This window comes from Mytilus galloprovincialis, chromosome 9 (genome assembly GCF_965363235.1).
Source record: "Mytilus galloprovincialis chromosome 9, xbMytGall1.hap1.1, whole genome shotgun sequence".
NCBI lineage: Eukaryota > Metazoa > Mollusca > Bivalvia > Mytilida > Mytilidae > Mytilus > Mytilus galloprovincialis.
Window position 1 is genome coordinate 37,489,338 of NC_134846.1, and position 13,612 is coordinate 37,502,949.

A 13,612-nucleotide genomic window follows, 5' to 3' on the forward strand; every position below is an offset into this window, starting at 1 on the left:
TAAAAGTTCATTATGTTCTCCAAAGTAAGCAAATTTGGGAATTTTTGACAAAATATGATGATTTAGTTCAAATGTCAGCCCTAAAAACTTGCGGAAAAACCTTGGCCGCCATTTTTGATCCAAAAGGTTTTGTAACCAAAAGATTCTAATTTTGATATAGAAGTCATCAATATTAAAACTTTTTTGGCTTGTGGATGGCAGTCAAAGTTAATATTATGCCAAAAACAATTAAAATTACGGAACAATTTACCAAAATTGACGTTAAAAACAAATAATGTTTATCTAAAAGGGTCATAGACTCTTTAAATTAACGGAATGTGCCAAACAAAATGTCTTTGTCTTAATAATATTATCTCAAGTATTTCTATGTGAAATGTGTATTATTGGTCTTATTAAAAAAACTTAAAATGTCAAGACCAATTCTAGCTCTTCGTGAACATCCTTTTTTACATAATAAAGTGCAAATCTTGTAAATTGTGAAAAATTCAGACAAATAATTTTATTATAATTGACCAGCTGGAGGTATAAAACTACTAGAAAACTTGATGAGTCAAAACTTTAAAAATACAAAGAGGACATGCTGGCGCTTTTTATTGATGTTGACGATGTTTTATAGGTTATGAATTCAAATAGTGTTGTCATTTGTAGTATCCAATCCGTTCTGCTTATAAAAATATACAGATTTATTATGCGGTCATATAAATTTACAATAAAAAGAGCAATTAAGGTCAGTTTTGGTTAATGCGAGCCAGCTTGACTAAATTTTATAGACGATTCGATGGTCTATAATAAATCTTCTATACTTTACTTCTGCTAATGCGTTTTGTCAAATTGTCGTTTCGTGTTTCTTTGATACATATATGTGGTAGGTATGTACTTATCAATCCCGTTAATGCGCTATGTTAAAACATTTTTGTATACTTGTCTTTCATTTTTGCTAAGGTGCTTTATCTATATGCCTTTCACGATTCTTTGATACATGTACATAGATGACGTGACTCTGTATTTATACATCCTGTCATTGTGTTATTGTACTATAATTGTAAATTTGCGTATTTTTGTCCTAAAAATTTCGCTTAAATGTTTGTTCTATATGCCAAATTGTGTTTCTCTGTTAAACATTTGTTTGCTTTTAAAGCGATTTAGCTTGTAACACATTGTTGACTGCTGTATCTCTATAATTGAAATTTTTACCTATTATAAAATTGAGAAAGGAAACGGGTAATGTGTCAAAGCGACAACAACCCGACCATAGAGCAGACAACAGCCGTAGGCCACCAATGAGTCTTCCATGTAGCGAGAAACTCCCGCACCAGAAGGCGTCTTTCAGCTGGCCCCATAAAAAATATGTATACTAGTTCAGTGATAATGGACGTCATACTAAACTCAGAATTATACACAAGAAACTAAAATTAAAAATCTCAAGACTAACAAAGGCCAGAGGCTCCTGACTTTGGACAGGCGCAAATTGCGAAGGGGTTAAAAATGTTAATGAGATCTCAACCCTCCCCCTATACCTCTAGCCAATGTAGAAAAGTAAACGCATAACAATACGCACATTAAAATTCAGTTCAAGAGAAGTCCGAGTTCGATGTCAGAAGATGTAACAAACGAAAATAAACAAAATGACAATAATACATAAATAACAACAGACTACTAGCTGTTAACTGACATGCCAGCTCCAGACCTCAATTAAACTGATTGATAAATTATGTCTTTATCATATGAATATCAGGCACAATCCCTCCCATTAGGGGTTTAGTATCACACTATCATAAAATATATGAGAAGAACATAACATGTGTCATGCTAACAATTGTTTTTTTTTAAATAAATGAGTTTAGTTCCGATGCAAAGACCCTATAAGTGAATCAATATTAAAGCCAAAATATGCAATCTTTAATGATTTGACAACAGTTTCGTAACTATATCCCTTCTTAATAAGTCTGTTTAAAGGTTTTGTAAGTTTTTGAGGTGAATACTAATATTTTTGTGCTTTGTAAAGAATATTACCATAAAAGATTGGATGTGAAATACCTGAACGTATAAGATGTCTGCATGTTGAGTTATATTTACGAATTATTTCCTTATACCGATGATAAAATTGAGTAAATGATTTGATATCGAAAACCCTGGTATAATAATTTTATGTCTGTTTGTTTTGTTCAAACATTGTTGTCAGTATACTGGAATTTGATGCAACGACTATCATAAAACTGAGAGGTTTATGTACCTTTTAATCAGGTTTAATCCAACATTTTCTACAGAAGAAATATGCCTAAACCCAGTCAGGAATATGACAGTGGCTAAACATTCGTTTGGTGTGTTTGATTATGAAATTTGATGAGAACTTTCCTTTTTTAATTTTCCTCGGAGTTCAGTATTTTTTTTTTATTTTTTTTTTGTGTTTCTACTTTTTAAATAAAAAGATGACTTGCAAAATATAAACACAAAGACAAAATTTATTCAAGAAGTATAAACAACCACTAGGACATAACGATTTGTATATCTTAAGATTAAAATAACTTCTCTTTCCTTTACATTTTATCAAAAAGTAAATTTGAGTATGATAAAAATATGAGTTTATTTTGGTACAATTTTGACCTTTTAATATCTACCATTTCAAATTCGGGTATCTTTCTATTTTATTATTTATCTGTTATCATTTATATCATGAAATAAAAACAAATGAGTAGGGCTTACTTCCTTATACATATGTGTCAGTCATCACAAGATCAGGTTTTTCTCTGACTGTTAACGATGTCTTTACGCTAAATACAATGGATGTTGGATGTGTACTGATTGATTTTATAATCTTAGATACATGATTTTATTCATAAGTTGTTAATGGCTTTGCATTATAACATGTATAAATGTCAATAACTGTGAGTACTCTCATATTTGTACTTATTGAATTTTTGTTTGCTTGAACGACACACTTTATCAGAAATTTTTTATTGAATATATAGTAGTTTACAAACACAAATTTTGATAAATTAGAAGCTTGATATTTCCTTTACAATAAAAGGTGATTAAAACGTTAAATTTATGTCTATATATTTATGTCCCTATTGTGTTATATATGTGTACCACCTTAATGCATTCATTTTGTTGTTGAGATCAAAGACATCTTTCGTATTCCATGTCTGAATAAATATTCATATTAAATTTTTTATTTTATTTGTTTATTGGGAAATAAGTATGATTTCTCACCTAGCTTTTTTCGACTATAATGTTTACATACATGTAATCTAACAATAACCTGATTGTTGCTTGCATTTGGTATTTTTGAGGATCAGCTTAATTTTGTAACTCCATAATTAAGAAAAATTATTAAAAATAATGGCGTGTGTTTTCTGTATTTTAATTGCAGCTGATTCTGGGAAATGCACACTATAATATTTTCCTGTTTTATGTTTTATGACGTTTCTGTGTGAAATTATGTATCACGAGTATAAGCTAATAACTATTTAGGTGCGGTTGGAGAGTTTTTCCCTAACAACTCTTTCGTGTGTATATTTTAAAATCATCACCCAACTCTTAAAGACCAAATGATTAAAAAATTATTCTTTTGTATAGGTATGTAAATAAATGAATAATGAATTAAGTATTACCTTTATTTTATTCATTTGCCTTGGACTGATTTTTTTCGTTTGGTGGTTTGTTTTTTGTATATGATAATTACAATTAATTTAAATATCTTAAACCACAGACATTGACTATTTGTTCTGTACTTTAAATTGTTTGAAAATTACTAAATTAAATATAATTGATAATTGATTTTAATCCCTAAAAAAATGTCTTAAAATTATCTTTTTCGTTTTGTTATACATTTGTTATGAAGTATAACATTTATCAATGCTTTTGTATGCTCCTTCTTAACTTTTTTTCTAGAAATATGATAAAAAGAGGTGCGAAAGATACCAGGGACAATCAAACAAGTTTATTTGATGATAATGCCAACACCAAGCCTGTCAATTCATTGAAATGATTAGTTAATTCAATACGTCTGAATGGAGTTTTTGTAAATATTAACATTATTCTACATTTATGTATGACAAGTTTTTGTTAAAACAGAAATATGTATGAATATTAGATGCAATAACATTGTATTGAAAAATAATACGTTTAAGACGGGTTCTTTTACAAAAGGAGATAGGATCGAATGCCAATTTTGTATATCCAGTTTAACATATTGCACATAGTTTAATTCCAGCTTTCAATGTAAAGATATTCATGATATTAACTTTAAACAAGTTTGCGACATAATATATGGACTTTTTAATTTCAATATATAACAAAGAAATTCATCACACACATTGGCAGAAATAACATAATATCATGAGAATTTTGTAAATTTATTTTAATTAAAAGAATTAGGTAGACTAACTTTAATTAAAGAATTACATGCTTTGACATGCCAAATATATGTTACAAATTGAGGAGAATATTTTTAAGATTATGATATGAATTGTATGGTTAAAGCTTTTGATTACTTTCATTTTTATACATTTCTAATCTTAGAGCTTATTCGTAAGATAAATTTCCATCACGTTATTGTGTCTTTTGTCGTCATATCCATCTTTAGCTCCTTGATTTCATTAGGACTTTGGTTTATACAAAGAACTACTTCATGCTAAATATGATGTTTTCATCATCAAACCCATATGTTTTTCACCAATCTGCCGGAAAGATAGTACATTCTATTCCAACAAAGAAATGTTTTGCCAAATGAAAGTTTTTTATAGATATGTTAGATATTAAAAGTTTATATAAAAAATGTAATGTTACATGTCAGAAGGTCCAATAGACTCACGACAAAAGAACAACATCTGCGCAAATAGTTCATGCTTCGTTGAAATTACAGCGGGAAATATGCCACGCTAAATGTTGTCTTTACAATTTCAAGCTGGCGTTATACGCGTGCTGACACCTATTCTTTACAGTGTTCGTTTATTTTGATAAATATTAATGACGAACAGTAGGCTATAAATTTTTAATTTTCACATTAAAAATAATATCACAGTAAAACATCCACATTACCAGATGACAACTATATTTGAATAAGGGAAAATTATCATTTCTATATTTGTTTAGCTGTTTTAGAACCTTACATAACTATAAGAATACGCTTTTTAAATCTTATGCTTTTAATACTATAAAATAACAGACAAATTCAGAAGAGTTGGACATTGACCAGACTTGAGTCATTAAATTTATTTTTATTTTGTTTTTCTTAATTGAAAAGTTATATTCAAATATCTATTACTGATCATTTAAATCTAGAATATTTATGAATTAACTACTAGGTATATTAGGTATATACTCAATGAGATATAACTATGACTCGAACATAACTTTGCTAAAATACATATCTTAACTAGTGATATTCACTTTGAAAACCGTTATTGACATCAACTTTAAAATTGTCCATGAATAGATATCTCTGCAACACATAATATACCATTTACATGGCCATGCCGTTCTTAATTCTTTTCAGAAATCGATAAAGTGCTTAATATTATTTTTTTTCTAATTTCTATACAGTTTATATAGCTTGGTATAAATCTTTCATTACAAAAAAAGAAGACTAGCTATGATTGTCAATGCGATAATTCTCCAAATGTTCAATCTAACAAGGATTTTAGTAATTAAAGGTCAGCATGTGGCCTTCAACAATATAATAAATCTGACAAAAATAGTTCAAAGTGTCCTTTAATTATTATCCGACCCTTTAACAAAAATAAGTGCTAGTATAATTACAATTATATAAATCCCCCAAAAAAAGTTTATTCATAAAAACAGCACATTTAATGAGTCAACATAAAACAAAATATATCTCTATATAAAAATTAGAAGATGTGGTATGCTTGCCAATGAAACAAATTGCTATTACAAAATGATACAAAAGTAAGCAACTATATGCCATCGCACGATCTTCAACAATATGAGAACTACATGCAAAGCTATATTATGTCCCGAAATAACAAATATTAAACCATTCAAACTTGAAAACTAGTAATTTATGTAAAAAAAAAGAAAAATATTATTTTCAGTAACATGAGAAAAGCACTAAAAAAAACTTTTAAAAAATGACTGGTTACAAGCACATGCATAATTTTTTCGGCTAGAACATTTGTCCTTGCGCCCAAAACTTCCGTTAACGTGTGACAGTGGTATAACAAGACAAAGTAGGAATAAACTATAAATAAGTTGAAAAACTACTTTTTAAAACTAAAGCGTCACATGGAATAACCAATCTAGCGACAAATATCACACGTGAACAAAAAACTTAATTGTATAGGATTAATACAATCAGATTCTTGTGCATATGCAAAATGTTTGAAAAAAAGTATTAAGACTTTAAGATCCATCTGAAAGAATGGACAAATATTGCCGTTTTTACACCAACAATCTACTCAGTACAGACAAACTGATGCAGTCTGCAGAAGATAGCAAAATAAACTAACACCCGAGTTTCATTTGATGCTAATGAAGAACCTTAACCCGATTCTCTGACGTCAGACTATTTTTTAAAAATCCACGGACCATTGTGTTAACTTACGATAACTTATTTGCTAACTTTAAACTTTTAACTAACGATGTTTTAGCCTCTCAGTAACGAGTTGCAAATGAAGGATTTGAACGTGCGCGTTTTTCAACCGTAAATCAGTAGAGTATTCAGTTTATACATTTCATGATACCACTATACAACAAGTGTTGTTATCATTTAATATTTAAATAGTGCTCTGAAAGCGATCAATTGCCAATACATGGCAATAAATAGTAATACTATGACAGTAAAACAAGACACAAAAGTATCGCAATTATATGAAAATGAAATATGTAATACATCTAAGATCAAAACAATATTTTGGTCAAGAAAAATTTCATGACGGCAAAATTTCATTTCGTGTACAAGGTTTGACCTTCGTTCTGTTAATATTAAAGTAACGACTTTCGCTATGAACCACTAGACGATCACGGTTATGAGCAGCTTGATTATAAATTAATTATGTCAACATCATTATACATCTGTAATAAGACAACTTATGTTTGGGATTTGGATATGAGTTCCACAGATATAACTATTTCATTGACTGGTAAACGATGGATGTCAATTGTAAAAATGCTAGAATAGTCAATAGTATATGAAACTGAAACAGTTTAAACAAAGTTAGTATATAAGTGTTCACATAAAACCCTAATCACATACTTTCATTTATTATAAAAAGCAATCTGCCAGAGCTTTAAGAAACAGTAGTTTCGTTGCGATTACGCTAATCTCTTTAAGATTTGAATAAGGACCAAAAATTCCAAAAATTTGTGCCAAATACGGCTAAGGTAATCTTTGCCTGATAAGAAAATCCTTAGTATTTCCAAAAATTCATACTTTTGTAAACAGAAAATTTATAAATATGACCATATAATTGATATTCATGTTAACTTCAAAGTGCTGACTCCTATGCTGGTAATATCCTCGGTGACGAAATCTACCCAGTGGTGTAAATAATTATCAAAGGTACCAGGACTATAATTTAATACGCTAGACGCGCGTTTCGTCTGCATAAGACTCATGAATGACACTCAGATCAACATAGTTATAAAACCAAACAAGTCCAAAGTTGAAGAGAATTGAGGACCAAAACTTCCGAAAAGTTATGCGAAATACAGCTAAGGTAATCTATGCCTGATAAAAATCCTTAGTATTTCGATAAATTCCTACTTTATTATAAAAAATTATATAAATTACCATATAATTGATAGTCATGTCAACACCAAAGTGCTACTACTAAGCTGGTGAAACCCTAACATCCAAATCAAGTAATATTAAACATATGTTAACTTGTCAAATGTCCAAATAGTTGTGAGCCGTGTGGATATAAATATTTCTAGCTATTAATGAATAAAAAAAGACAAAATACGATATTATAATCATGAAATTCTGTTGAAACGTAAAACAGACAGTATTTTTTCTAGAAATGGCTTAACCTAGAAGATTGATAAGAAGAATTGGAAACAGAAACTTTCATCAACCTGCAACTAAAGTCGCTCGTTGATTGTCGTTTACGAATCCCATAATTATCTTATACAGAATTAAAGTTTTAATCATTTCAATAATTCACAACATTTATTGAGAAATATAGTTGATTTAACGGTATAAGAAATGGTTGATTATAGTCACCATGTTTTAAAAGTACTATATTATACATAATCATAAACATCTTCTTACAATATACTTTAAATCTCTGATATATTCATATTCACAACCACTCACACAAAACCTTATCGGATACAAATAATATTGGTACAATAAATGTAATATCCTGTCAGGTGTAGATATTTCTATGGACACAAATTGGGCCCTTTAATAGCAGACTTGGTGTTTCACTATCACGAATTAAAGATTATGACCAAAAGAACCATCTTAACTGAATTTAATTGATAAATTCAACAACGCTATACGTTATCTTGGTGATGTCTTTTTGTAAAATTATCGAAATTTTTAAATATACTGTCAAAATTTACCCCAAAGGAACCTTCTTTAAATAATTCAAAGATAATCGGTATTAACTGTCGTTTTAGATATTACAGTTTTTCAGATAGAACACTAAAATTTACAACGAATGGGACGATGTTTCGTTCCATATTGTTAATTTTCCTTTTGTGGATTGTATCGTTCCTCAGGCACCATCTTACCGGTGTTTGTATAGCAAAACTACGTATACTGTGACACTTTGAATTTCAATAAAAGTAATCTATGTATTTTGGTAAATTTTTATTGTTAGCAATTTCGTTACTACAAATAACTCAAAACCTTTACTACGTTCTTATAAAGAGACAATAATTGTCGAAATACACATTTAGAGCTGTTCAAATTGTTAGTAAAATTACTACACATCAAATCACAGCAAAAATTGGATCTGATGACAATTATCCGATTTTATTTTTTTTTAACTGTTAGGTCAAGATTATGTGTCTGTGACAACCCTCACAGGGCTAAATAATTAATATAATTTTCGTTTTATTTTATCTGTATTTACTTAGTTTTTCTTTCTCAGAGAAAAAAAGGAATAAAGAACTGTAGCAATACTTTCATTTAGTTATCTCAGTTACAAGTAAGGACCAGGAGTCAAAAGAAAAAAGGAAGTATTTTTTTCCAATATACATATATAAGATTCGAATCAACTTAAACCAAATTCATTTTTCGTTATGACATAATGACCATTACAAATCCTTATTCCTTAAGTCAAATAAATTCCATCTCACCAAAAGTATAAGTGTGTTTTTATTTCTTATTCTGATACCATTTTAACGAAATAATATTACGACCGAAAATATACAAACACGGATAATACAACAATTATAAAATGTAGCTGGATTTGTATTTTGTAGTCATTTATAAAACAATACTTTAAAATCATTTTCTAAAGTAAAGTAAACCTTTCGAATGTATGAATTTATCTCCAATTCAATAGTAAAAGTTTAACTATTATAGAAAAAAACAAAGAAAAGTTAAGATAAGCTTAAAACATAAAGAATTAATATTGTCATTCACAGATGTTGAGATGGAGAGTTGAGATAAACAGAAAAAATAAACATCTTACCCAATTGTTTTATCAATGTATGAAGAATGATCCTTTATCTTATTTTAAATATCGAACATATATAAGATAACACACATCAATTTAGAAATTTAAAAGTACCCAAGTCAAAATTATAAAACAGATATATATAAACTATTAGCTAATTGATGTTATTTCAACAGATCGGGCGGAGCATACGATTTAATTTGCATAAGGACGGGATAGTTAAAGATTTGTGTGAAAAAGGTGATTTCCCGTTATAATGTATTAATTATAATTACCCGTCAATGTCACCAAACGAATTTTAAAAAAAATGATTGTATGGAATGGGACAAAAAGAATACTTTACAAATCAAATGAAATATTTATATGTACTTGAGCTAATTAGTATTAGAAGTATCGGCTATTGTTTTATTCTGTTTAAACATTTAAAAAGGTAACCGGGAGATGAAAATGAACTTGATGTACTTAGAAATTGTTCTCTTGAAGTTTTATGCCATATTTTTCTTTTGATTGTTTAGATTTAATGATTTCTTCCATTTCGTCCGTAGCTCCGATGTCTTGGTCGTTATTTATTTACTAAACATGATGTTTGGTGTCATCAGCGCATCAATTTATTTTATTGGGTTTTCGACTTCATTTTTTTTTTTTTTTATTAAAAATGAGACACAGTTGTCAAAATACACATCTGAAGCTGTTACATAATTATTGTTGATTTTATTTCTACACACCAAAACCACGGCTATAATGACAGAATTTCATACATGATTCATTATTCCTAAAACCAAATGAGTTTATCGTCTATAAATAAATCAGTGTATTTTTTCCTGCCTCTTATATAATTTACGAAATAATACTAATTTATTTTGAATACAAATATACAAATATTGAGTAATAAACAAGTATGAAATGTCAACTAAATCATGTTATAAGTTGCATCAAACTTGTAAATCCATTATCCAAAATAACGTAGTGATTTCGAATGTATGAAATTATCTCCGGCTCAATATCAATACGTGTTCAGCAACTAAAACGTGTTATAATTGAAACATTTAATCATAGAAAACACAAATGTGTGTAAAGATAACTGAAGATGGAAACATTTAACATATTGAGTATCACATTATGAAGATGAATCCTTTTTTGTGAATTAAATAATCAAACAAATATGATATGCCACAAAGCAATTTAGAAATTAAGAGGTACCAAACATTTGCCAAGTTCAAAATGTATTTAAAAATGCATTTGTCACTTTACTACTATGCATTATATGAATAAATTGTCTGATAATTTCCGAGGAAAAGATCGTGATCGGCATCTGTCTTAATGACCGATTGTATATCCTACAGAGATGTTTCCAAATATGTGAAATTGACTTTTAGGTGAACATTATTTGAGTTTCTGCAAGCAAGTTTATATCTCAACGCACTTATTAACCTCTGTACTATCATGAACGTATGGAAAAGTTGTAATGAGTATCTAAGGTAAAATATTGAAGTTTGTTTATTATTACGGAATGATTCTACTTTATCCATAGCCCTTATTGTTGTCTGTGTTTGCCATTGGTTTTGGTATGTTTTGTAACAATACCCCATAATCGTTTGTAATAGGTAATAGGTTTCTTACTTTCAAATATCTGGCTTTGAATATCGCTGGGGAGTTTTAATGTTGAACATTTAATCGATAAAAAAAATCAAACCAAAACGTAAGAAACAAAGCTAATGAAAGATCACCATACTAACTTCAATCGTAGGGTCAAACCAATGTTATATCGTCAGCCTTCACAGAACTATATAATACATAAAAGTTTACATGTAAAGAAATAGAGAAACAAAAAGATTTAAGCAGCTTGGATTAAATGACGCTTCATTCATGGCTATATGCAAATATTCACGAATTTTAAGGATGTTGCGTAATTCAGGGTACATAAAGGCAACAGGTGTATACCACATGCCTGATAAAAGCTATGTTGGCGCATTTTTCATGTGGACAGAAATCATTATTATATAGATTATTGTATGTATGATGTGTATAATTATAATACATTTTTGAATTTCGTCGTACAAAAGAAATTCTGTATGCAAGAGTATTGTTGGGCAAAAAAAATAGTTTAAAATTTAACAGTTTATAAAAAATATATGTTCAAGAATATTTTATAAATAATTTCTTTCTAACCAGTTATATTACAACAAACAAATTATATTTGAGATCTCCCACGGTTTTAAGGTAGGGTTCGAGTTACTCAGTCAGTAGTTAATTTTTACCTGTCCTAAGTCAGATTTCTGTTTAGTAGTTGTCGTTTGTTGATGTGCGTCATAAGTGTTTTTCGTTTCTTGTTTTTTATTTAGATAAGACTGTTGGTTTTTCCGTCTAAATGATTTTGACCTTTAGTGGTTAACTTTTATTAATTGTGACTTGGATGGAGAGCTGTCTTATTGCGACTCATACTACATCTTCTTATAACTATATGTTGCTGTTGGATAAAGTCGCACCAAACTTTTTCTCAGGGGTTTCAAGGTTCGTTGTCAAAATCAACTTTATTTTGAACATTGACAATAGAGTACAATACTTTTTGATGTAGATACAGGTGACAATCGTGTCCTAAAACTATGACACTGTCATTTTATAAATGGCCATGACCATATAGGTATACTTATATGGTCCGACCATACGCGTATGTTCGGCCACATGAGTATATACTTGTTTGGGTATAAACGGACCGAACCATATGAGTATTTAGACCATATAGATATTTTTCGAATAATATGAAAATTTTCTAAACAGACACATCTCGTTCTCTGAACCAATAAAGGCACACGTTATTAACTTTAATCATTTATTTTTTTTACATAATATTGGTATTTTTTGTCCTGCTTTGCTTTATAGAGTCAATTTTAAGCACAATGATCATTTTGATAGTTTCGTCCGTACGTGAAACAACGTGTGTTTGAGTCAGGGACATCGTTTTTTTCGTTTTCTCCGGCGTTTATAGCTGATTTCAATGAGTATTTAGCTAAAGGTAATATTTTTGGTTAGCCTGCTTGCTAGCTGAACCATGAATGCATTGTTATGTAAGGTATACTACCCTCCTTTCAAAGTAGCCTAGTCCTACAAACAGATAGATTGGTCATCTGTCAGACTAGTCTACTCTTAAAGAAGGGTAGTTTACCTAACCTTACAATGGATTAATAGCGAGCTAACCGACGATAATACCTCTAGCTACATATTCATTGAAAAAGTTATAAAAAAAATATAATTTCCAATTATTTTCAATTAACTGATGTGTTCATACTCTCATTCCTACGATCTTACAATAACATTTGTCTCTACATAAGAACGAGGGGTAGCATGTATAAACTACTGTAATGGTAAATGGTATAATGTAATGAAATTTAATTTACAATAAAAAAAAGATTGAAACACAAAAATTTAAAAAGAGGTTCCATGCTTCAATAGCTAACTGTGGACTTCTTGCTTAAAAATTCAATTGTTTTTTTATTGGAGTCGACATATTGTGTTTCGTAAAGACAATTTATCAATGAGCATGCATAAATGCTTCTACTCATGATAATCGGAACTTGTCAGTTAGATTCATTTTATTTCATTGATCATATTACAATGATTACCAAATAATATCTTCATTTTTAGAAATTTTTAATTTTTGTTACCTTGAAGGGTTATGGTTTACACAATTACTATTCAACGTTCGTCTTAATCAGAATTACTCAGACCATACGCGTATGGTCGGACCATATATAGAAGTAATGTGTGCTAATTTTTATACTTACTTATGTTAATGTCGACGTCACTCCACTATGAAAAGAATTATAACTTATTATTAAAGAAATCATTCTCTGCTCACTATCTTGAGCAAATTTATTCTGGACAACCATATATTTGTGTTTTTTTACACTGTTTTAAATTCAAAAACACCACACATAACTAAAAGAGCTTGCTACGATGGCAGAAGTACGCAGAAGTGAGAAAAACGAAACAGGTTATCTGATGTAACAATTACGTGAGCT

General features: G+C 29.3%; 1 protein-coding gene across 1 annotated transcript in view; it reads right to left on the bottom strand.

Annotated features, from left to right (window-relative positions):
* Window positions 1-9,717, bottom strand: part of LOC143046782 (uncharacterized) — a 34,902-nt gene extending 25,185 nt beyond the window's left edge. The window contains exon 1 of the mRNA XM_076219857.1: window positions 9,609-9,717. The gene's annotated coding sequence lies outside the window, so the exon portion shown is untranslated. The remainder of the gene's footprint in view (window positions 1-9,608) is intronic.
* Window positions 9,718-13,612: the final 3,895 nt, after the last annotated feature.